The sequence below is a fragment of the Malaclemys terrapin genome, chromosome 10, assembly GCF_027887155.1.
Source record: "Malaclemys terrapin pileata isolate rMalTer1 chromosome 10, rMalTer1.hap1, whole genome shotgun sequence".
Classification (NCBI taxonomy): domain Eukaryota; kingdom Metazoa; phylum Chordata; order Testudines; family Emydidae; genus Malaclemys; species Malaclemys terrapin.
The window spans coordinates 55,137,506-55,163,180 of record NC_071514.1 but is presented as its reverse complement, the minus strand read 5'-3'; the positions used below and the strand labels follow the sequence as shown (position 1 = coordinate 55,163,180).

The 25,675-nt window shown below is 53.3% G+C and overlaps 1 protein-coding gene and 1 pseudogene across 1 annotated transcript in view; both read left to right on the top strand.

The window, feature by feature from the left end:
* LOC128844064 (paired amphipathic helix protein Sin3a-like) overlaps positions 1 to 2,304 on the top strand; it is a 59,538-nt pseudogene extending 57,234 nt beyond the window's left edge.
* Positions 1 to 25,675, top strand: part of ECI1 (enoyl-CoA delta isomerase 1) — a 280,245-nt gene that overhangs the window by 127,978 nt on the left and 126,592 nt on the right. The gene's annotated exons all lie outside the window — the stretch shown is intronic.

The following is a 25,675-nucleotide window of genomic DNA, read 5'->3' as shown; positions in this document are numbered from 1 at the left end:
CAGGTAAACAAACTGGCCCGGCCCCAGGGTGCTTACCCTGGCGAGCCGCGTGCCAGAGATTGCCGACTACTGGTGTACATGATCAAATCGGGGGATTACATGTACAGAAGGACTGCTCTGCTGCGTGCTCAGCAGGTAGGAGTTGAGTGAAAGGAATGGGATGAGCAGCTGGTGTTTCCCTGAACCTCTTGCTCCCAAAGGGCATCTGGGGAGAGTCAGATAAAGTGTCTGGGGTGGGGGGGGAGGGGTTGTTCTCCTGTAACATTTAGTAGTCTTCATATTGCTTTGAGGACTGGACACGACATAGTTTAGTCCACTGGACGCTGTAAACTTCCTCTGAATGTTCCTGAGATGTAACCCTTCCTTTCCTCCCACTCCATTTCCCAAACTCTCCTGTTAGAGTAGGCAGCTCTTAGCATCCTTTTACTCGTAGGTTTCTTGCCTAGGGGCACCTCACATTGGTTGCTAATCCCCCTTGTTAGGGTGGGCCTAAAAAAGGGGATAGCAAAGAACTGAAATGCTGAAAAACTGACCCGTGTTCTGACATAGCCCTCCAAGCTCATCTCATCAAGGAGCTGTGCCTCGACCCTGCAGTCACTGAGAATGGGAGTCTAGGGTTGCTCCCGTGCAGCGGAGCACTGCAAACGAATATACCAGCTGCTTGAAAGTGCTGGGTGTGGGACTAGGATAGCCGCAGTGATGTCATAATTACAGAAAGGTCCAAGGTGGATAAAAATTGGAAGACTTTTTTAAAAATTAAATAAAATTCCTTTTTAAAATTTTTTGTTACTTATAAGTTTTTCTTTTTTAAAAATGAGCCAGTTTAAAATGAAATCAGAATTTAATACAAAATATGTTGAGGCCTAAACTTAGACGATTATAATAAGAGAAATAAATATGCTGAATCCATGACCCTCTCTTAAAAAACAAAAAACAAAACCACTATTTTCTAACATACTAAAAGTGTTTGGTTAATAAGAATCTGAAAATATAGTTATGGTGTACACTTCTAGGTAGCAAACAGATGTACCAAATCTACTGTAAAGTGTCTATTTAGTTGTAAGTCAAGGTGTTTTAATGGGTATATCAACTAATGAGTGCATCTTTCTTTAGAAAACAGCTGAAATACAAATGCTGATTTAAATCAGTCCACCCTGGAAATGTCACAATGCATATTTTCCCAGGACTCAGAAGTTCAGGTTCTAACAGAATAGCACAGCTATGGGAATATGTGTAGTAGTTACTGGGACTGACTACTGTAATTAAGTCAGTGTTAAACTTAACTAACTCTTTCTTAAATTACTCATAACTCAGATTCCTTTTTGGTTTGAAATTTCTTAGGCTCTGTTTCGGTCCAAAAATAACTTTATTTTAGTGGGGGTGCCGTGTGCATGCGCGCATGTGCTGTGAGAGGTTGGGAACAAATATATCCATCTCAGCACTTCCCTCTTCTATTCCAGCTGGAATTCTTCCACGCACGTGAGACTGTTTCTGTATTGTTTTGTATAAACCCCTGCATTGAAGGCTGAACACAGTCTTGCATCACCTGACACTGCCATTAATCAGGGAAAAGATATGAGAAGCTTAGCATTATTGCAGCCTTAGGGTTCTAATCAAGCAGTCAAGTCAGGAACTTCTGGAAATTACTTCTGTTGGGTGTTTAATTCTGCTCTGGTGCACATGTATGTTTTGTGTGTCCCTGTTTTGATCATTAGCAGAGTGTTGAATCCATTTCATACAATATACGGGATATACACTGTGGCAGAGTTAACATTCTGGTTCAGAGTTCAACAAACATTTGATGATTTTTGACTTTGATGACTTCTGAGCACTTGATTTCACGAACACTAGGCTTTTGGGGATTTCCAGTTGGGAATAAGGATGGCTGTGCCTGCTTGTTCATACACTGCCTCCAATTTACTGATGCTTTCCCTTGATCAGTCGGCAAGGGTCAGTGTTTGTATTCCCAGTTCCCCAGCAGTGCTAAACATGCCAAATCTGTGGGTCTAGGGAAGTGGATTTGTTTTCACTTTTTAAGTGTTTCGTGATCTTTTGTCTCTCCCGTTTCTGTAGTCCCATGAAAGAGTGAGCAAGCGGCTGCACCAGCGATTCCAAGCCTGGGTGGACAAATGGACCAAGGAGCATGTGACCCGTGAAATGGCAGCTGAGACAAACAAGTGGCTAATGGGAGAAGGGTTGGAGGGTTTGGTGCCCTGTACCACTACCTGTGATACAGAGACCCTGCACTTTGTGAGCATTAACAAGTACAGTGTCAAATACGGCACAATATTCAAGACACCGTAAAGTCCCTGAGTGAGGGAAGATCACGTGGTGTGTGTATGTGTGTGCGTATCAAGGAAACGAGGAAGATGCCTTTCTCCCCTCACTGTGTATCTCCGTAACGTGGCCAGTTGACTAGTGCACAGCTGGTACATCCTGTCACCAGCGGGATTCGGTTTAGGAAAACGGATCTCTACAACCCTAAGCTGGATGTTGCCAACAGGCCTCTGACTTCAGCGTGCACTGTGGAGGGAAGGATCCTTTTCAGAACTGAGTGATCCTAGAGAAATGCAGCTAGCTCATATGCTCCAGCACTTCTGAGACTAACTCCTCAATGGCCTGAACTTCAAGGGAAGAGAACTGGATGTTGCATACATCCTGACCTGAGTGGTGCATTTAAAGTTATATGCTCAGATATGTCGTGAAACCAGAGGTGCCTATCACAACTGGATTCTCGGCAGAAACAACACAATTTTAACATGTTCCCCTTCCTTTTTTGTAAATAAATGTACATATTGTCAATTTTTTCCCTTTTTTTATTAAAGGAAATATGCTTGATGTGCTAGTATAACTGTACCAGCTTCTTGTGTACCATAGTACCAGGTGGCTTGAGAGTTAGTACCAACAAACAGACCTATGGAGATATTTATTACACTTTTTACCAAAGGGAGTTATCGTTGTAGTGCTTTTGTGTGGAAATTGTTCTCTCCTTTCTTTTGTAAATAAAAATACATCTTGGTTCTTATTGAGGAAGACACTCGCTCACCCACGGCCCTGTTCCTGTTCTGAAAGGCACCATGCAGTTTGCAGTGCGGAGAGGGGACATTTGACCATTTTATTATTGGCTTCATAATCTGAAGTGTTGCTGAGCTACCTAGCTGGGGTTGATTGTGCTTATGTATTTTCCCTCTCAGTATTGGAGAAAACATCCTAAGTACCAAACCAGTATTTCATTAGAGCTGCTTTGTGTCTATGTCTGTGTGTGTGTGTGTGTGTGTGTGTGTGTGTGTGTGTGTGTGAGAGAGAGAACGGTGAGGCGGGTAGGCTGCATGATGCATTTCACTAGTGAAATCCACAAATGGGATATATATATTTTTTAAGCATAGAAGTTTAGTGCTGGCAGATATTTAAGCATTGGAAGATTTTGGTTTTCAGACAAGTTGGCATGGACTTCGTAAGCCACAACAGACCCAACTGCACTGTCTCTCCTCGAAGGAGGCATCCTTTCCTTGCACAAAACAATGCTCCCAATTGTGCCCGAACAGCTTCCGTGTCCCAGCTGGAGAGCTGTGAATGCAGCTTTGCTGTTTTTCAAAGTCCACTTCTGAAATCTGTCCCAGGGATTTCAAGACAGCTGGTTGTCCCCTCAGAACTGAGTTCTCTTCCCTTCCCCGGCAGAGAGATGGAGAAATTGGGGAGAGAGGGTCGGGGGAGGGCAATCGCTCCAGACTTTGTGCAGCTGGGAGAGCAGAGTGGTGAAAATGCATGGCCTATAAGGGTCACTAGTCATTGGCAGCCAATGTACAGAGAGTAATTCCAGCCATTGTGATGAATGGGAGCCTCCTATGGAGAGAGGAAAAGAGAGTAAAGAGCCCACGGGGGAGTTTTCAGTGTTTGCCAGCAATAAGTTACCTGTCCCGTTTCTCCTCCTTTTGCTGTGTTCAGACAGGAAGGGGGTTTTATTGTGTCCTCCTCCATTTCAAAGGTTTTACACACGCTCCCCTGTGCCTCACCCCACCCTCAGGTGTTTCTTTTTAATATATGTTAAAGCTGATCTGGAAGTGGAAGTCAGGATGATTTAGACTTTACCAGCTTGGAAGTAACAGCTGCTGCTGCTTTGTGGGTGTTTTGTCCAAGAGTCTGTGCTTGCATGTTATCTGAGCGGAATGGGATTAACATGGCGGGATTCCTGCTGTTCAAGGTACCCAGGAAAAAAACCCAATAAAACACAAGGCGATCTCCTCCTGCAGCAGGGTTTTCACCTACAGGTTGTGGAAGCAGAGAAAGAACTGACAGAAAGGAACTGCAATGCATGACAGCTCGTTAGCAAGAGTCAGACTAACTGTAACCCTAATAACGCGAGATTTGTAGAAGCGAGGATTGTGTGAGGCGGGTGGGAAAGAACTGTGTGTGAAGTCGTTGTGACCTTGTATAGATAAGGTATAGAAAATATTGTATGTTGGCTAGAGTCAAAACAAGTGAGGAAATAAGATATCAACATGGCCTATGTATAAACAAAACGCAGCTGTCCCTCATTATTTCTGTAATGAAAGGTATAAATGCTTGCTGTAATTAGTTACCTGAGAGAGACCTGCTTAGCTCTCTCCCTCTGCACAATTGTGAGAGGTAATAAAGCATCTGACTTGCTGTACCTAAACAAACGAATGAGAACTCTGTTTTTCTCCGACAAGCTTTCATCCCTCCCGATGTCTGACTTCTGAGCTCCATGCTCTGATCCCAGCCTGTACAATAGCAAGATTTCTTTTTACTTTAAATTGCTTTTTGTATTCTGTAATGTGATCCTTGGCCACCTATCCATGTGATGATTTCTATACAAATGTAAACTTGACTGTAGTGCAGTATTTCCATTAAAATATCAGGGCTAATCATTGTGTACAGATTTTTCTTCCGTCTTGATCATACACAATGAGATTTTGACACACACTCTCCTGAGGAAAGGGAGGAAGCTGAATCTGATGGAATCAATCCTTTAATAAAAACAGAAGTAGAGGTGGTGGGAGAAGATAGTAGTAGACCTGAAAGTTTGATCTCTGTTTAGGACCTTCACAAATGACCAATGTTTGACTTACCCTATCAGATAAATGTAAGGGTATCGCCTCTGGATTCCAGATACTAATTTGTAAGCAATTCCCAGTTCCTGTTCAGAGGTTATAAACTCTTTTTATTTTGTAGCAGTTGCAACATTCTGTGGTGGTCGAGAGCTAATAATTAGCCACCTCTTCCACTGGAGTTGGGAGGTTGCCCCCCTCCCCCCCAAATCCCTTGAATCATTCTGGGAAACGGGGTAATACAATTTACCAATCAGTGGAAATGTCAAAAAAAAAAAATCTATCCCTCCGTCTTGTTAGCAGCAGGGCTGTTAAATAACAAACCAATCCTTTTTGGTTCCTTAACAAATTAACAGTTCTCTTTAGCCTGATTCTTTTTTGATTTAGAGCTGTCTTCAGCACTCCCTTTACCTACATCCAGTGCTTGGAGATTGAGGTCTATCACAAACACAGTCGTGGTGTTTAGGGCCACTAAACCCCCAGCCCCCTTGACGCGAACGTTGCATTTTTTTAGCCTAAATGGTAACATTGCACTTTATATGGCTCAGTATTTTGTGGAAGAGTTTAATAGTTTTTCCTCCCTGCTTTCTGTCTCTTCCCGTTGGGTGAGGAAGCCCCATTGGGTAATTGTGTTGTATAAATACACAGGTAGAACTACCAGAAAAGCTCAACCAGCTGTCACTGGGTATCCAAAGCCATAAGCTAAGGAGCACTGAATACAGACTGTAAGTCTATTAATAACGAATCGGGGGACCCGAGAGATGCAAATAGTGGCAATGTCTGAAGGTGCTCTAAGTTACTGGATAGCCTGTCTGGTTTTCAACAGTGCTTTGAGCCTCCCTTTGAAGTCACCCCTTTTGGACTCTGAATTTAGGGATGCCAGCTAGCAAGGGTCATAGAGCACAATGATGATCCCTTCTGGCCTTAGAAGCTTGTCTGACTGCCTGTATAACCCAGAACTTCCCCCAAAACATTCCTTTGGAACTGCAGCTTAAAAGAAAAAAATCCCCAAAAGATGCGTGTAGAAGTGCAGCCCACTGCCCCACATGCATGTCTGGAAAGCTGGGCCGTTGGAGTACTTTCAAGGGAGCCAGAAGATCTGGTGAGTGCTGTCTTGACTCAGTGACGCTGCCAAGCGTGTTTGTGTGGCCAGACCAGGAGCACTGCAGCGTGTGCAGCTTCCTTCGCCAGCAGTTGGGGACAGGTCAGCAAAGGTTTGTGACTTCAGGGTAGCCATTCTGTGTCTCCAGGCAGTTTCTTGCTTGTCTCTGTAAGGGCTGCCACATCTTACTGAAGGCTGAAAATCTGAGGAAGCATTTGCTTCTCTGGTGCTTAAAGCTGCAGCGCTGTCAAAAGTTCTAAAGAATCTGTTGTTCCTTCCCCTCCCAGGCAAAACCAGATTTCTGTATCTAGGTCAAGCAAAACAGCTGCTCGTAAACCACCGTGTTTGCCTTTGCACTCTGGGATGGCCCTGGCATGCTGGATTAGTGACATGGTACTTGAGGCAATTAATCCTGGCACTGTCTGGTAATCAGAGGAGTTTCACCATGGGGTGATTTAAAACTTCTCACTCTCAGCTTCCAGGAATTTGACGTTTCGGCCCGTAAGCAGGCCCGTCTTTGACACACATGGAGACTTTTCCCAGTTGGGTGGTAGAGAATCTGTTGGAAGTACATGTTCCCAAGGCAGCTGTAGCACCTCTCTCCTAAGCTGCTTTCTGGAAGGTGTCCCAAATGAAACCTAGTCTCTTTGGATTCCCCTAGGAAGTGGCTGTGTAGTAGAAGCAGTGTATTGGTCTTCCAGGAGCATGTTTATAAATCATCACCTCCACGACTGCAACCCCACCCTCGTATCTTCACATCCAACCAGCAGAACTTGCATGGAGGAGGGAGTTGGCTTTGTATTGTCCAAGCATTATTAAAAGTCTGCCTTGTGTGCATTTACCCTATTTTACACCCGGATGGTGCAGATACTGTATTTTCATTCTAGATCAGTGGTTCCCAAACTTTAACAACCTGTGAACCCGTCAAGGCTCCTTCCCCACTCTGATCTTTAGGGTACAGATGTGGGGGTCTGCATGAAAACTTCTAAGCTTAACTACCAGCTTAGATCTGGTCCCCTGCCACCACTCCCAATGGGCTAACTCCCTTCCCTGGGTAGCCTTGAGAGACTCTTCCACCAACTCCCTGGTGAACATAGAGCCAACCCCTTGGATCTTAAAACAAGGAAAATTAACCACCACCACCCCTCCTTTCTCCCACCAACTCCTGGTGGATCCAGATCCAATCCCCTTGGATCTAAAAACAAGGAAAAATCAATCAGGTTATTAAAAAAGGCTTTTAATTAAAGAAAAAGGTCTAAATCATCTCTGTAAACTCAGGATGGAAAATAACTTTACAGGGTAATCAAACTTAAAGAGCCCAGAGGAACCACCTCTAGCTTTAGGTTCAAAGTTACAGCAAACAGAGGTAAACACCTTAGCAAAAGGTACATTTACTAGTTGGGAAAACAAAGATAAAACTAACACGCCTTGCCTGGCTGTACTTACAAGTCTGAAATATGAGAGACTTGTTCAGAAAGATTTGGAGAGCATAGATTGATGTCTGGTCCCTCTTAGTCCCAAGAGCGAACTCCCCCCCAAAACAAAGAGCACAAACAAAAGCCTTTCCCCCACCAAGATTTGAAAGTATCTTGTCCCCTTATTGATCCTTTGGGTCAGGTGTCAACCAGGTTACCTGAGCTTCTTAACCCTTTACAGGTAAAAGGATTTTGGAGTCTCTGGCCAGGAGGGATTTTATAGTATTGTACACAGGAGGGCTGTTACCCTTCCCTTTATAGTTATGACAAAACCCCTTTCACTAAAATGTCAAGTCTCGCGAACCCCTTCCTCAAAATAAATATTTCCAGGGATTTTCTCCTTTACCTGAGTATAAATTATAAAAACAGTAATCTGGGAAATATAAAATTTGTTTTGATGACAAGCTTATTACACACTTCATTATTAATTATTATTTATCATTACAGTATTTTATTACATTATGAAAACGGCAACACTCTTCCAAGATCTTACTTTCGTAGTTTGTATCACTTTGAATAAGTCTGTTATAAGACAAGGCTCCTACGTTTCATGCTGTTTCACACCTGATACTCCTTGATGAAGGTATTTAAGAAGTCAACTTAGAGCTCCTTCTACACAAGCATTCAGGTCTTGAGCAGTCCAGACAAACAACGCACGTTACAACAAAGCTTAAACTTGTTCTTCCTAATAATTTTAAAAACAATATTAGCTGCCTATTTAATTTTAAAAACAGGAAAAAATATCCACTTCCCTTTGCATTTCCTATAAGGAGTTTTGAAGTTTAAATCTCAGTGTGATAGAGATGCTTGCTTTGATCTTCTTCGCTCTTGGACGTCCAGGGGCTCCGGGCTGCTGGCCCCATGCTGCCCGGGGTTCCTAGGGACAGCTCTGTCCGCCATTAGGGAATTTGTTCCCCGCAGACAACCTGTAACATTTCGCGAACCCCAGTTTGGGAACCACTGTACTAGATTAATTCACCAACACTGCTGCTGTACGTCTGATGTGCAGCGTGTAGTCTGCTGAAGAGCAGATTCGATACAAGCTGTGGCTTCACTCTTCTCTTCCCTGAGCTCTCCTACTGAGAGGTGAACAAGAGAAGTTTGTTCTTGCTTTGAGTCCAATAGCTTGGTGCATTGTTCAAGGATCTCCTATATAAAGATGCTACTTATCATCTGTCTACATCTTTATAAGGCCCCCATCAGTGCAGTATTTGAGTGCCTGTTTCCGCCCAAGTTGCATAACCTCCCTGCCTGTTGACACAATAAGGACATCTATCACTGTCTTTAATGTTGAGAAGGTAAGAGTTTGATTTCAGGTTTTGGATGAGGACAAAATGGAGCCTTGATTACATGCCAGGCGTCTGCTCGTGGAGGTGAGGCTGAACATGATGATGATGTTTTTTGGATTTGCAGCGTTCGCCTCTGCAGCAGGTTGCCCAGCTCTACTGTCCAAGAGAGGAAGCTCATCCTGGGCTCATGTAATTTTGATCCCGCCCCCTCTTGATAGGGCTGCCTGCCAGAGGTGAATTCTCACTGAGCGATACCCTCCGGGCAGCCTGCATGTAGCTCAGAGGTTCTGGGGAAGATTTGTTGAGGGGCCAGAGAAGGCCAAGCCTGATTGCTGCTGCTTGGCAGGCCACTAGCCTTTTCTCCTGAGCCTTGGTTCCCGGAGGGTATACGTGGCAGCCCTCTGTGCCCTTGGCCACTAATCTCTTGTTTTTCTGTTAGGTTCCATCCAGAGATAACGGATTGCAGAGGGCAAACCCGAGAGGTTCTGGACTCCTGGGACCTGAATCTTAATGTTTCTCCACCATAGGCAGGTTGGGGAAATACCCTTGTCTCCAGGGTTCCCTATTTAGTTCCCTAATAAGTCACTGGTGATCAGTGTGTGTCCCTAATAGCCCAATTCAAGAGCTGGAGCTTCCATCCTCTTCCCCTCAGTGGAGGAGGAGAAGATGGAAAAGTCCTAGACATACAAAAAGGGCGCCCGAGAGGTGAGTGAGTCTGACCACCCGTTCATTCTGTATGGTGCAAACTGAGCTCGAAAGCCTTGCTTGGTTGGCAGGTGTATGAGTGAGGCCTGTGGAGCCAAATAAAAGGCTCCTGCCCTAGAGATCAGAGCTCGGGTAGGTCTTGGTGAGAAAGAGACCCCTCCCTTCTGGAACTCTGCAAGGCAGTAACCTGGGTATCCTCCTGCTTTCTCACAGGTCTGTGCAAGTGCTCTCTTGCCTATATGGGGACATCTACTGGCAGCCTGCCCATTACTCCTGCGGTGGCTCCCTCTGCTGGACTGTTTCAGCATTGCATCCTGACCCACGTTTGGTCTGAGCATCTTCAGTGAGTATGCGCCCATCTAGGCTACGTCAGCTGCTGTTTTACACCCCACCTTCCATAGGCTTCCCTCATCCACACAGCAGCGTGGTCCAGCCCATATGATCAGCCTGCCTGTGTGAGCAGAGCATCTAAGTAGCTAGACCTGCGGGAAGAACTATGCCGGAATTTCTCTCCGCCTGAATCTTTGTCTGCAAAGAAGGAAATAGATAACAAAACATGAGTTTGCAACATGCACTTATCTTTAAAAAGCAGCCAACTGCATTGGTTGTAAATAGGGAGGGTGTCAGGAAATGTGGGGAGAGGAGTTTACTGGAGTGAAGGAAATTCTGGCTGCAGCAGCCTTATTCCCCTCTTGCTCAGTGGATTGGGGCTGTGAGAAGTGACGCTGGGTCTGCTTGCGGCCTGCAGTTCAGCCTGCGACTCTACGCCACCCCCTGCCTACCCTTCTTGGGCTGACTGCAGCCTCTCCAGGTGCCCCTTTGGGGCATGATCAGCTGTTGAAGGCAGGGAGACTCAGAGGTAGAATTTCATATCCCCATAAGCATAGCTGGGGCTGGGGTGGGGTGGGGTGGGGGGTTGGGGTGGTGTCAGCTGCTCCGTGCGTGCAGGGGCTCTTGGAGCTGCCACTTGCAGGGGGCAGGCAGCAATCCAGGCTGGGTTCTTCAGAGTTAGCACCAAATGAGGCTCAGAGGAACCCCCGGCCTCGCCCTTGGCTGGGGCTGCTCAAAGTCCCTGCCCGCGGCACCGCGGCTGGTGAGGTATTAGGGGGAAAAGTCTCCTCCAGCAGCTGGGTCTCCCATAGGAGGTGGTTTCCCTCCCTCTTGTGGAGTACACCCCCCCTCTGCTTGCCACTGCCCCCTGCCTGCCAGGAATAACTCACTTCTGACTCCCAGACCCTGCTGACCAGCCATGGCTCCTGCCTGGGCCAGGATGGGAACACCCCACAGGGCAGGGAGTTTCAAACTATAGCCGGGGAGAAGATACCCCAGAACCAGCCCCAAGGGTTTTCTCCCTGCTCCTACGCTCTGCAGGTCACTCCAACTGGGTTCTGGCTCCCAGCCACGTGCGATGTGGCTGCTGCCCCCTGACCCTAGAACCCTGCCCCGATTTCCCCCCGCCCCTCCTCCCAGCACAGCAATACCCCTCAGCCGTGACTCACAGCAGGGTGGGCGGTCCAAGCCTCCTCCTCTTCTCTGGCTTCAATTCTCCATCATGTATCCTAGGGGAGGCACGCGGGCCTGGTTATTTAACAGCATGCAGGGCACCAGCCTGTGATGTTATTGACATAAACTGGGACCGTATAGATCATTGTTGCAACCAAGGTCCTGTAGTGGCACCCAAATCTGGTATAAAGGGGGTCAAATGGGGTGTCTAGGACAAGGTTATGGTTTACTGGTTATGATTATGCTGTCTATATGTGTGTATCAGTGTTGTAGTTGAAGTTATGAATATTGGCTCTATACTGTCTGTATGGCAAACTTATGCTATGTTTCTGGGTGACATCCCAGACAAGCTGAGATTAGCTCTGCCTAGCCTGCTTGATGGCCCATTAAGGACCATCAGCTATACAATGGACCCATTGAGAGAAGGCAGATACGCCTTGTAACTCAGCAAAGTATGCAGGGACTGGCCCATGTGACTCCAGACTCCATCTTGCTGTAATTTTCCACAGTAAGAACAAAGAGGTGTTCTTACACCTGGGAAAGACTATATAAGGCTGATGCCTCATCTCCATCTGGTCTTCAATCCTGCTTCTTACCTCTGGAGGAACTTTGCTACAAACTGAAGCTCTGAACAAAGGACTGAGGACCCATCCCAGCGGGGGATGTATTCCAGAGACTTGATTTGACCCTGCAGTTTATTCCATCGCTGCTGCAAGCCTGAACCAAGAACTGTGCCATTACTGTATGTAATTGATTCCATTTAACCAATTCTAACTCTCATCTCTATCTTTTTCCTTTTATAAATAAACCTTTAGATTTTAGATTCTAAAGGATTGGCAACAGCGTGATTTATGGGTAAGATCTGAATTGTATATTGACCTGGGTCTGGGGCTTGGTCCTTTGGGATCAGGAGAACCTTTTTCTGTTACTTGGGTACTGGTTTTCATAACCATTTGTCCCCGTATGAGTGGCACTGGTGGTTATACTGGGAAACTGGAGTGTCTAAGGAGATTGCTTGAGAGACTTGCGGTTAGCCAGTGGGGTGAGACCGAAGTTCCCTTAGTCTGGCTGGTTTGGTTTGCCTTAGAGGTGGAAAATACCCCAGCCTTGGGCTGCAACTGCCCTGTTTAAGCAATCTGCCCTGAGTTGGCACTCTCAGTTGGGTTCCGCCAGAACCGCATTGTCACACAGCCACCACTTGGATTTCTGTCTTTCAAGATGCCCCCCACCCCCAATCCATCCAGGCAGAGGAGGGGAAGGAGCTGGGTGGAGAGTCAGAGGGATAATAGGAAGAAGAGCTCCAGCTCTTTTCTTACCTATCAGCTGCTGGGCAGCTGCTGCTCTCAGGGCAGCCTTCTTGCTCAGTCTCCCTGGGCAGTCCTGGAGCTGGGAAGCCAAGAACCCAGTTAGTCCCAAGCCACACATCCTCCCCTGGTAGGGAGGTGAGGAACCCCTGGCTGTCAGAGCCCTCTCCCCCTTGATTCCTCCCATGGGACAGAGATGACTTGTACAGGAGCCATCCTCAAGGGTGGGGGATGGGGCTGAGTCAGTGAGGGGGCTCCCTGGAGCAGGGAAGCTCCCTGTGTGCTTAGGTCCTCCCACCCCCCTATCCTGCAGGGCCCACACCCCAGAGCTCACTCACCAGGATCCTGCAGGCTTCGCTCAGGAAGGCGGGGATGGCAGGGGCCGCCCCCTCGGCTAGCTGGCTCCGCACGAGCGTACGCAGGGGCTGGTAGCTGAGGAAGGGTGCGCACTGCAACAATGCCGCCCTGCACGCCTGCCAGAGAGGGCGAGAAGGAAACTGGTTGAGTCCCTGAGCGCAACAGGCTGCCAACTTGCAGGTTCTGTGTGGCTTGGGGAGACTCTGCTGTGCCGGAGCAGCAAGGAGCCACCTCTTTGCAGAACCTCCTCTGGCCTGACGGTTGTTCCCCAGGCCCCCACAGCCCCCATCTCCAGCTTGGCTGGGTTGAGGGGAGCCAGGCCCGAGTGCTGGGGCCGGGGAGGTACACTCCTGGAACAGGGAAGGGGCCATTCCCTGTGGGTCCCCGGTGGGCGGTTAACAGCACTGCCTGGTGACCAACGTACTTGGCCTCCCCTCAATCCCAGGCACTATCGGGGGCTGCTACTCGGCTGGGGCGTGGGTTGAAGTGGGATTGCTGCAGGAGGCTGGTCATTCCCAGACAGGAGCTAGCACACAAGTGAGGGCAGGGCAGCAGCAATGGAGACCCAATCGGCCTCAGCGACCTGCCCTTCCCTGTGGCCCTGCTTGGGTTAGGTCACTTGCTAGGGGCCAGAGATAGACCTGGACCTGGCCACTAAACAGGGCAGGCTGTAAAATGGAGCCACAGCCACGGAGAGGCTGGCTGGGCACGGAGACTGGAGGTGCCTGTGGGGAATGGAGGAGGAGAAGGAAACCCCACAGATCTACCCCACAGCTACACTCTGAGGGCTGGCAGAGCTCTGTGTGGGGTGGGGGAGGGCTGGATTAGTGGGGGGTCCTGGGTGCCACAGGGCAGCACTGAGGAGATCTGGGGCTTGGAGGGGGGAGTTTGCACCATCCTTGCCATGTTGTTAGAATGCCCCCAGCCACCCCTGCCCCTATGAGCCCTCAGCTGCACTCACCTGGGCCACCTGGGGGTCCCCGTCCTGTAGGTGGATGAGCAGTGTCCCCATGCTCTTCTCCACCTCAGCCCCAAAGAGGGATGACTTCTTGGAAACAAATTTGCTGAGGTGGCCAAAGAGCTCCATGGAGGCCCGCCTCAGGCCGCTGGTCTCCTGCAGACAGGGGGCGCAGGGTGGTTAGAGGGGACAGGCTCAGGCCCTCACATGCTTTGGGAATCAGCCTGGCAGCTGCGGAGCCCGGAGAGGTTTCAGCTAGTTCAAACGACAGGACAATTCTCTGCAAACTCCCCTCTTTCCTGCTGGGCCCCAGGGCTGCTGAACAATTGTGGGCCCAGGGCCCAAGAATGATTGCATCCCTGCCTTCCCTAGCAGAGGAGCTGAGCTGCCCCACAAATCCAGAAATGTGCCTGCATCGGACACTGAGCCCCCTCCACGGGAAGGCAGGTCCTGAGCACCTTCCCCTGTGGGGTGCCCTATAGCGCCATGGGGCCTGCCCTGCTTGGTACTTACATCCTCAAAGAACGTTCTCGCCTGCAGGGCCAGTGGGACGGCGACGTGAGCCTTCAGAGGCGCCTTGGGGTCCTGCAGCATCCAGCAGAGCCCTTCCATGGCTTCCAGAACGGTGCGGGGGTCGCAGCATTCGCACACGGCGCGGACAAAGCTCTCCAGGATCTTGTCTCGCTTTTTCCTGACCTGCAGAGAAGGGGTTGGACGCCGCTCGGTGAGCAACGCTCTGTCAGCCTGAGTGTAAGCAGAGTCCGGGCAAGTCAGCCTACAGCCTAGTCTGCTCCATAGGAGCCACAGGCTGGGGAGAAGGGGAACCAGGCGCTTCCTACCCAGCCCTCTCTGCCTAGTCTCCTGCCATTCCAGACCCACCTTGTCCGGGAACTCGGTCACTGTGTTCCTGAGGCCGTGCAGCGCTCTGCCTCGAACGTGGATGTTGCTGTCCTCTGTCCGCTGCAGCATGGCCTTCACAACCTGCTTCCGCATCGCCTTGGGCTCATTCTCCATCAGCAGGGGGCTGCCGAGGAACTAAAGGGACCGAAAGGAGCTGTCAGAGAGGGCTGGGCGAGGCCAGGAGGAGCAAGGGGAAGGGAGTATGATCAGGGGCCAGGAGGTGACATAGATCCGTACCGACTGCTGTTCACGAGGGGCTGTCTTCAGCTGAGCTTAACAGAAGTGACATGTGCAGGGCAGAACGCTCCCTCTGCTTCCAGTGGGGTGCTCCCAAATCCCACCACAGAGCCCCCAGCAGAGGGATTAATTTACAAGCAATACACCACCGGGACCATCTCTCATTGGCTGACCAGCTATTGGCCCCCTGTTCCATCAGCTTCTGGGCCTGGCTAACCCTCCCCCCTGGTCTTCCAGGCTCACCTCTGCGAACAGGGCGGTGCAGGCCATGCGTTCGCCCTCCTGGCTGGCCTGGAGGCTGGGAAGGAGAAGCTTTGGGATGCTCTTCAGGGCCAGGTTTGGGTGGGTCACTATGGCCCTGGGAGAGAACAAGAGTTCGTGTTGACGTGTGCATGACAACCCTGCACATGCCGGAATCCGGCCCGGTCCCGGCCACCCCCTCCCATCTCTGCCCCACTGGGCTCCAGAGCGAGAACGTGACTCCTCCAGCCTCTGTCCTCACCTGCTAAGGAGAGTGAACCCCTCAGGCTGGGCCTCCTCCAGCAGCTGCCAGCCTCGCTCCTGGTCCATTAGCTCCACAGCTGGCTGACTGCCCCTGAGGCGCAGCACCCGCGCCAGGGCCTGCACGGCCATGCTGGGAAGAGAAGGAGGCAGGAGATGGTGATGCAGGGATTCCTGCTCCCTGGGCGGGGTGGGGGCGGGCAGGACTCCCTTGCTGCAGCACTGAAGGGATCAGGGTGAGCCTAGAAGCTGCCCCACTTCTGCCTTTGGTTCTCCCCCCGCAACTGTGACCTTCGCTCTCCTCCAAAGATGTGAAAATTGCCCCTCCCCGCCCCGCCCAGGAAACTGACCCTGGGGAGAAAAGTACATGCAGTGCCCCCCCGAATGCCCTGCTGCCCTGAGCCCTGCCCCCCAGGGCCCACTGCAGAAAAGGGGTGAAGTGGCTCAGTGACAGGCCGGGCCTGTCCCAAAGCCTTCAAAGTAGACAGTAAATAGAGACAGCAGCCAGCTCTGCCCTGCTCCCCAGCTCTGCTCCCCCTCCCCCCGCCCCCGGCTCAGCTCCCTCATCACCCTGCTGTGCTGCCCACTCTGAGGAGCTCTCTGGCTCCCTGAGTATCTGGGGGCAGTTCTGCCCGCTCCTAAGCACGAGAAGCCTGGCTGATCTGAACCCTCGGTCCCCCGAAGGTGTCGGGGGTCCCTGGACAATGAAGGTCCAAGAAGGAAGCTTCCCCCTCCTAGGGGCTAGCCCAGACACTGCGTGGGTGCTGGGATCCATCGGCCCCACACATTACCTGCGTGGACTGGTGTCACTGGGCAAGTCCTGCTGGGCTCCCGAGAGGTGCCGTGCCGGGGGGCAGGCGATGGCGAGGAAGCAAGAGGCGAACAGGTCGTCCTCGCGTCCCTCCAGCGTGTCTGCTTGCCCCAAGGCCCCGATCAGCTCCCACAGGCCGCATGTCGTCTGGAAGGGAAAAGATACAGTCAGAAGACCGTGGCCGTGCGCAGAATGCAGCCGGGAAAGAGGGCTGAATGCCAGCGATGGGAACTTACCGCCGGGGGCAGCCGGGCTGGCTGGGGGCAGCTCCTGTCCTGGGTCTGCCCAGGGTTAGCCCGGCCTTTCTCTGGGCTGTCGTACAGCAGGATGTGCAGTACCTCCCTGGTCAGCATGGGGTCTGCACCTAGGAATCTCCAGATGGCCTTGGCGGGGCTGTGACGGACAGAGGGACGGCAGGTAAGGAATTCACACAGAGGACGGGCCCAGTTGTACACACCAGGGATGATGCCCTCCGAGGGGTGACGGGCCAGAAGCAGCAGGTTGAGCCTGCTGGTGGCTGACCTCAAGGCCCTTCAGGCACTGTCCAGTCCTAAGGGGTTCATACCCTTCTGCCCCGGCACTGCCAGGGGGTGCTGTGTCACAGAAAGGGATGGGTGGACGTGGCCAGACTCACTTCTCCCAGCTTGGGGGCCCCCTCCCTCCCTTGCTGCCTTCTCCTGATGGGAACCAGAGGGGCTGGGGTTAGAGCCCCCATGGGGGAAAGCAGTGACTCTGGGCTCAGGGGTGGAGGCTGGTGTGAGGAGGTGCCCACCCTTGGGAGGGGCTAGGGCTAGGTGCTGGGCTGGATCTCCTGAACTGGGGGCGGGGGGCACAGAGTGGGAGCTGCGGCCAAGGAGAGTAGGAGCTCCTTCCCCATGGGGCAGTGTGGGGGTTTCAGGAGGAACAAGGCTCCAGTTCTGGCCACGCCATGGCTCTGGGGTGCGGGGTTTGGAGAAGGCTGTAAAATGGGCTCTGTGCTTGTCGGCTCTGGGCAGGATGCAGGGAAGGCGCTGCTGGCCCAGGGGAACCTGGCAGGCTGGTGAATCTAGGGGTGGGATGAGACGTCTAAAAGCGTGCGGTGATGGGGAAGATACCAGGCTGGGATTCCATGGGGGAGAGGGCATTTCCCAGCTGGGGGTAGGGGGTGCCCCTGCGGGGACATGCTCAGTGTAGGGGCGTCTGTGGGGGCAATGCAGTTAGGTTGGCCCCTCTCCTGCCTCAGCCTGGAGGGATGCCCTGCCGGGAGCGGGGGGCCATGCTGACAGAGGAGGTGACCCTGCTCACATGGGGTCTCTCCTGGTCTGTGTAGTGATGGGGGGAGTGGGGGCTGGAAGACTGTTCTGGCCTCCAGCCAGCCAAGCCATTGCACAGCCGTACCGGGATGGGGGGACTGGTTAGCAGTGCACAGAACGAAGTGGGGGAGGGTGACAGCTGTGTTAGGAATAGCTCAGCTGGGGGAGCCCTGAGCCGGGGGTCCCAGAGCACACGGAGCCCTCCAAGGGACAGGGAGGCTATGCCGGGGCAGGGCTGTTCCCTGGGGGCCTGTGTGCAAGGGGAGGGGCTGTGCTGCATGTAACCGTGGTGCTGTGGAGTGATCCCATTAAGAGGGGGCTTGGAGGCCGGAGGGGGGTGTTCTATCCTTTCCCTGGGGCCGGCGCTCACCGTTTGTAAGGCCAGGGCATCTTCAGGAGGATGCTGACCGCGGTCTTGGTGTGTTGTCTGGCCAGTAGGTGGAGAATGTCTCTCGTCCCCTCACTCAGCCGCCCCCCCCGGGGTGGGCTCAGTGTGTAGGAAAGAGCCGCCTGGAGATCCTGCACCTGCGGAGGCAAAGCAGGAGCTGAGAACCTACCCCCGCTGTGGGTGGGTGGCAGGCAAGGGCCAGGAGGAACTGGGCAGGCTCAGAAACAAGGCAGCGGTCACATGGCCCGGCGGAGGCCATGGATAAACTCTCCTAGCGAGTGACTGAGCCCAGGGGGGTTCTGGGTTCGGTACCTTGAAACCCCCACCCGTGATCCAGCACCGTAGAACTAAGGGTCCCAATCCCGCTGCCCAGTGACACCCCACCCCCCGGATATCCCGGCTGTACCTCCCCTTGTGACAACATGCCTGGGCTGCTTCAGCACCAGAGTGGGGTCTAAGCATCTGGGATGCATTTCCATCCTGTACGTCAATCCATGCCCACTGGGCAAAGAGTCAGTGGACACGGGGGACCCCACCGCAGGCTCTGTTCCTCCAGCTGGGGGATGGGTCTGGAGATAGGGCACATTTCCCAGGGAGTGAGCTGGGCAAGCCAGACTCCTGGGATCAAAGCCTGAAAACCATTACAGGGCCATGCCCAGCGGCCCCCTTGCAGACAGGGCATGGATGGGTCCCATTGATCAATGATGGTGAGAAGGGATATCTCCCCTCCACATCCTCCCTCGTGCCCCAGGAATTCTAGGCACGGGGCAAGATGGAGCTGCCCGAGATGTCAGCATGGTGCCTCCAATGCCCAGCCATTACTTGGCCCTGCAGCTCTGATTCTTGCTCTCTCAGCACCGCCTCCATGACGCCCGCCAGCTGGTCTGCACACTCCTCCTTCTCCAGCAGGCCCACCAGCAGGGTGAAGCTGAAGGGCATGAGGTCACTCGACTGCAGGTGCTTCGCGATGAGCTGCAGGGAAAGGCACAGGCCGAGTGTGAGCAGCGAGCCCCGGCCCGGGGAGGTGGGTTTGCTCTTCGGGGAACGGGGACAGAGGCACTGGCAGCCTGTGCCCAGGGCTATGTGAGTGGGCACTGGAGCCCATACCCAGGAATTTCCATCTGCCGGCTCCTCATCGAGGGAAGGAGCCAATAACCCCCCTTTCCCATGTGTGTGTCTGTCTCTCCAGCCACAGTCTTTTACTCACCATAGCAACATGGACAGGGTTCTTTCTGCAGCTGGCATCCTTCTGCGTCTTGCTCAGCACGCTCACCACTGCCCCTGTCTTGGTGTACACGACAGCTGCACAAGAAACCAGCAGTGCTCAGGCAGAGCTCTCAGGGCCGGATTCTTCCCCCTCCCCTTCGAGCCAGATCAGAGGTGTCAAAGAGCCAGACTCCGGCCGCAGCTGGGAACGACCAGCTAGGGTGAGCTCTCAGCTGGCTTCTGGGCCAACTGCCCACTCTTCACCCTGATGTAGAAGGTGTGTTGGGGCTGGGGTGGGATCAGGGGAGGTCCCAGATGGTCCCAGGCACCTGGTGAAGGGCAGATACCAGGTCAGCCCGGGAGGTACCAACCCACTTCTGCTCTGTGTCCCTCTGGTCAGGGCTGCGATGAAGGTGCCATGTTCTCTCTGCAGCCCTGCTCGCTAGGTAACGGCCGGGGCTGTGAAGGCTGAGGAGTGGCGACTGCTTCCGCTCTATCTTACCTTTGCAAGGCGTGAAGAGCCAGTAGAGAGCCTGAGATGCCCAGTATCTGGTGGCCTCCTGAGCATCGAAGGCCTGGCTTGTCAGCAGCCCGGCCATGTAGCCCTGCTCTACCATGGGTTTCAGGTCCTAATGGGCCACCAAACAGAAATTGAGGGCATAGGTCGGGACGAGCCCAGCTCTGTCTGTATTCCCCCCACTTCCCGTGAGTGCTGGGGAGGGGTGGGGGGGCAGCAGGCTCTGCGCTGCTCACCTCGGTGATGGCTTTGAAGCGGTAGAACATGAAGAGCCGGACGCTGGCTCTCACAGCTCGGCTCCTCTCCTGGGCCCGGGGAGAGCAGATCCACGGCTGCAAGTGCTGGGGAGTAGGGAGAAAGTCGTGTGAGCGGCAGCAATGCCGGGGCGACCTCCAGAACCTGCTTCCCGCCCCAGCAGGGAGAGGACATGGAGCATTTAACCTCTTCTCCTCCACTTCCGGACACTGGAACTCAGCGCTCCTCTCCTGTCTGGGGGGCGTTGGCACAGGTCTGAGGGTCTTGGGCTCAGCGCTTTGAGGATTCTCCCCATTGATCCTGTAGGGTCTCGGGGCTGTTTCCTTTAGGGGAACAGGGGCTCCAGGCCAAATGTAGGAGGCCAAAGTGACACCCCTGGAGCAGGACTAGGATTGTCTTGCTGGATCCCAGGGTTGGGTGTATGCCCCAGGGGGACTGGCTAGTTCATAGCAGCTGGGAGGCCTGCTCAGCCCCCTCGGGATCAACTGGAGCCTTCCCTCTTGTGGTTCGGGTAGAACCTGACCAGCCGGCCCATCCCCAGATGGCCAGTGCGAATGGGCCCCTCCCCCCGCCCTATCATACCAGAAAGAGATGCAGTAGCGTGGTGGGGGTCAGGTGCTGCTCCAGGAATGTCTGCAGCACAAGATCCAGGCCATCCCAGGGCAGTTCTTGGAGAGACTGGAGCAGAGAGAAGCAGGGAAGTAAATAACAAGGGAGGTGGGGTGCACGAGGCAGGGGGACGAGTGGATCCCCCCGTCTGGAGCAAGGTGCTGTTGGTATTCGGGGTCCCTTTACCCAGGTGATACTGATCCCCCTGCACATAGACATGGGTCTCACCTGGACCACGGGCTGCCCTTCCCCAAAGAATCCTTCCTCCCACCTGGGCTCCCCAACACATGTACTGAGCTGGGCTCTGGAGGGAAGGCCTCCTCACTCCCGCTCTGGAGGGGCCCCAGCTGCCCCCCAACACCCCGCTGGCTCCCCAAGGGCTGAGCTGTTCATCCCGCTCCAGCCAAGCTCTGTTTCTGTGGCAGGGCGAGTCATGGCCTGGCCGTGTGGCTGTCCCGAATCTATGCTTTGCTCCCTCTGCACCAAATGCTATTTAACGCTCTGGGCCAGAGCCTCAGCTGGTGTAAACGGGGGTAGCTTCTAGATCTCTGTGCCAAGAATCCAGGGTAATTCTATACAGTCTCACAGACACTCACCTCTACAGCTGTTCTCCCTGCCAACCCCACTGCAGAGTTAACTGCGTAGCCACTTGTCACCAGCCCTTTGGAAAATAAACCGAGGGGCTGGATTTGGCTGGACATGCAGCTCTCTGCATCGGGCCAGGGTCCAGCTACTCAGCAGGGGGGTGGCTGAGTTTCCCAGCCAAGGAGGCAGGTGGAAGCTGCAGCTTTGTCCATGCCTCACTAACCTCTGCCCGGAGAGCGGAGCTTTTTGCCACCTCAGTCCCTCTCAGCTTCGCCAGGGCTGGGCGCTGAATCATGGCGCTGGTGATACAAGTCCCGATGGTCTCAGCCTCCTGTTCCTTAGACAGGCGAGGCTCAAATTTCCTGATTGGAAGGAACGGAGCAGACGGGGCCATTAGACCGGAGACAGGTCCTGGCATGAGTCAGGTTGAGTTTGATGGCTCGAGGGACAGCTCCCTCCCTTAGCAGCAGAGCTCCAGGGGGCATCTCCAGCAGAGCCACCGCCTAGGGAATGGTCCTGTCTGGAGATGCCTTTGCCCCTGGGCCCGGCAGGGGCTCTGCTGGGGAAGCTGCTCTCCGGGGCTGATCCTGGGCCCTGCTCTGCGGCTGCACCCATTCACAGCACTTCATGCTGACGGGAGGGGTTCCCTCTTACCAGGCAAGACGCAGAGATGGGGGCTGGATAAAGAGACCCGGAGGCCGAGGAGGGTATGGCCCGTTAGTGAGCCACCAGGGAGAAATATCCTCCGGTTCTTATTGCAGCTCGTCCCTCCCCCACTTCCTCTCCCTCCATCTGCCCCTCCCCGGCTGCTGGGCTCCGCAGCTGAGTCAGGCCCCATGGACGTACCCTATGTATGAGATGGCCAGCAGGGCAAGCTGGTGATCGGGGCTCTGCAGCCGGGCCCGGTCCTTGCCTCTGAGCATCTCCTGCAGCACAAAGCAGAGAGTCAAAGGCAAAAGAATTTGGGGGAGCCCGGTTCCTCAGCAAGAGGTGGAATCTCCAAACGCAGTTTGACGCCCCCACGGACCCTCAGCCCCAGCGTGCAGTGCACTGGGGCACGGAGCTGGGAAGATGGCCTGGGAACGGCCATGTGGCCAGAATGCAGGAGACATTCACCAGAGCCCCTATTTCGCCATTCCTGACGGCACATCTGGAAACTTCAGCATCTGCCACGGAGCAGGGAAGGGGGATCTGGGCAGAGGCGATTTTGTGACGGGGAGCATTAGAGTCCTGAACAGCTGAGGTCGAATATTTTCCTGCAAACCAAGGGAGGGCTGCGCCTCTTAACTCCTCAGGATCATGTCCTGGAGTGAAAACCCTTGGAGTTAATCCCCAGGGCGCTTTCTGGCTGCCAGGCAGATCCCTGAGAAGTGGGATGGGGAATGGTCCCAGGTATAAGCAGCATGAATCCGCTAATGGAAAATAGTGTCATTGAATTCCTTGGGCTGGAATCGCACCAGAAGAATCTGGCATCAGCACTGGGTTTGCAGTGCACAATGTAGAACCCTGGGCACCGGGTCGCAAACACAGCACATGGCCTTTAAACGCTAGAGACTGTGGCACGTGCATCTGCCCTAGGGACCCCTCCCAGGACCCAAGCGTGCTCACTCACCAGCAGGGGGGACAGCACGGTGTATGTGTCCTGGCTCACCAAGGGAATCCTGCTCACTTGGGTGACAGCTTCACCCACCAGCGCGAGGCTTCTCAGAAAAGCAGATCTCACCAGTGGGTCCTGGGCTCACAGGCAGGAGGGGGAGAGAACAATGAGGAAACAGCCACAGGCAATAGAGAGCTGAGACACAAGGCTACAGGGCGAGTCTCTACAAGGGAGCTGCTGTCCTAGGCGGGATTGCCCTCACGCCCTAAGGGAAAGGACCTGGCTTGCCGAGTGGAACATCTTTGCATTCCCTAGGGCTGTGGGTCTCCAACTATTTTTACTGATGACCCCTTTCACACAGCAAGCCTCTGGGTGTGACCCCCTTAATAAATTAAACACCCTCTCTAATATATTTAACACCATTCTAAGGGCTGGAGGCAAGTGGGGTTTGGGGTGGAGGTTAACAACTCGCGACCCCCCCATGTAATGACCTCGTGACCCCCGGAGGGGTCCCGACCCCTAGTTTGAGAACCCCTGGCCTAGGGGAATATCTCTGGAGATGAATGCAAGGAATGGGCTGATTCCCAGAGGTGCTGAGCACTTGCAGTTCCCAGAGCTGTCAGTGGGCCCTGGGACTGCTCAGCTCCCCTGACAATCAGGTCGTAATTGGTCGATCTGGGACAGGAATCTGCTGCTCTCTGCAGTTGGCTGGGCTCTCCCTACCAAGGCATCCGTTCTCCAAAGAGAACATTCAGTTAAACCAAAGTAGCATCCCCTCTCCTTTTCGCTGGGACGCGCATAGGGGCATTGTAACCAGCGTAGGACTGAACGTTGGCCTCAAACCTCCGATGGCAAGAAAACAACCTAGAGTTATCTCAAAAATCCCCCTTCAGCACCAGAGCCTGTCAACCAGGCTAGGGGCCTGAATCCCCCTGTGCGCCTTTTGTGTCCAGCTACACCATTGACGGCAGTGTGTGGGGAAAAAGGCCCTAAATCTTTATCTTCTGATCCGTGAGTGCAGCACAAGCCTAGAGGTACCAAACAGGGTACAGTCGTCTCTGGGACAATAGCACCAAGTGATGCTCAGTTACACTCTAACAAGGCCCAGATAGGAGTCCTTCCATGGGCCTGGAATCAGAGAAGCTAATTGAGATGGGGCAGTCACAGAGAATGGTGCTGTTCCCATGTCTCCTGTCCCTCCTGGGGCAAAGGGCCAGCCCTCTGAGCTGAGTTTATGCAAAGACATAGCTCTGTGCTGCTGTGCATAGCCCGGGTAGGTGCTGTGTGGGCGGTCAGGGGAGGGCTCTGACTTACGTGTGGGCTCAGAAAATAATGTTGTCGCATGGGAGCCAGGATATTGAAGCCTATGGTCTCTAGGATGAGATCCGTGGGACCTGAGTGGACCACGTGCCCATAGGTGAGGAGCAGGAGGCTTCTCAGCTGCTCGATGGAAGCTGGCTCCTGAGAATTGCAAAGGAAAGAGTGAGGAGAAGGGATGGCCTCCAGCTGCTCCTAACTTACAAATGGGGCCAGGGGAGGATTTTTCACCCAGCCGGCTTAGCAACCAAAGGCTACTCTGCTGAGCTGAATTGCCTGGACTCCGAGGCCCTTCCCAGCTCCCCAGGATTGGGTGGTTGAGGTGACCCGGCAGCCGAAGGGGACGCACTAGCAGCTGCTTTAATTCAGCCTAGCTCCAGAGATGTCACTGGGACTACAGTGGATTGCACTGGCCCAGAGAGTTACTGGGAAGGTGGTGGCAGTGGTGCGGGAGAAGGGGGGGATGCAGGTTAATGTCAGACATGCCAGCCCTGGTGAGTCTGCCAGGAGATATCCTGGAGAGCTTAGACAACAGGACCCACCTTCCCCCCTGGATCCATCCCATTGTGCTGTGATTGCAACTCCACGGAGGAGTAAGGAAAGGGCTCCCTGCACGGAGGCTGAGCCACTGCTTGGAAATTCAGCTCTTCGCTGAACAGGCTTCTGGGAAGCAGGGTCCTCCCTGGCAGGTCCCTTTACCTGCAAAGGCTGGTGAAGGGATGGATGAAAGAACAGAGATGCTAGGTGGGACCGTACCTCCAGAGAGCCACCGGCAGAAGGCTGGAGCTGCACCCTGCTGACAAACTCTTCCCAGTGCTCCAGGATGGCGAAAATCTCATATAGCTGTTGCCTGGCACACAGCCCAAGCGCTCGGGCGAATCCCTGAGAGACAGAAAGATGGAGGTTGGGAATGCTGAGCAACAAGCCAAGGGGCCAAGATGGGCTCTCAAAGTCATTGCCATGGGCATGGGTATAAGGAAGATCTTTTCAATCCACTGGACCTTGTCCAAGGCAGAACATACACATGTAGCATCAGGGGATTGACAAAGAATGAGGGATCACTTGACAGTGGAGGAGCAAAGACCTCACCTCTCTTTCCTCTTCTTCTCGGAAATCGACCATCTCCACCAGAAGCCATAGCTGGGGCTTGATGCTCTCTGCTGGAAAAAACATCATCACGGTGCCCCAGCACTTGTAGAGAAAGCTCTGTGAAAGAGACACCATCATGCTGGATGCATTGGGGCATGCACAGAGCCCACTGGGTATAGTTGTCTGTTTCACTGACCCCAAGCTGCCCCTGGTTAGCGACTGCTGTTCTGAACTAGGCACTGAACCCCAACTCCTTCCAGGTCACTGACCTTGTCACCGGGCCGCTTATCACCGTAGGCCAGCTGGCGCCTGATACTAGTGATGAAAGAACCCAGCCAGGTGTGGTCCGAGATGAAAAAGAGAAGGTCTTCCAGGAACTGCCAGGGAAAGAAGAGCCAGTTAGAACCAAGAGGGGCCAAGAAACTGGTCCTTTCAATAGCTCCAGCCAGGAACCCACCACAGCTGGGAGGGGAGGGGAAGAGGGAGCGTGCACTGTCACCCCCCACGTCTCTCCTAATGCTTGTGAATCCTTGTGAGCTGCCCCTGGTGCTTCTCCAATTGCATCTGCTGGACTCAGCTGCTTCCTCTGTCCCACAATGTAGTGCTGCT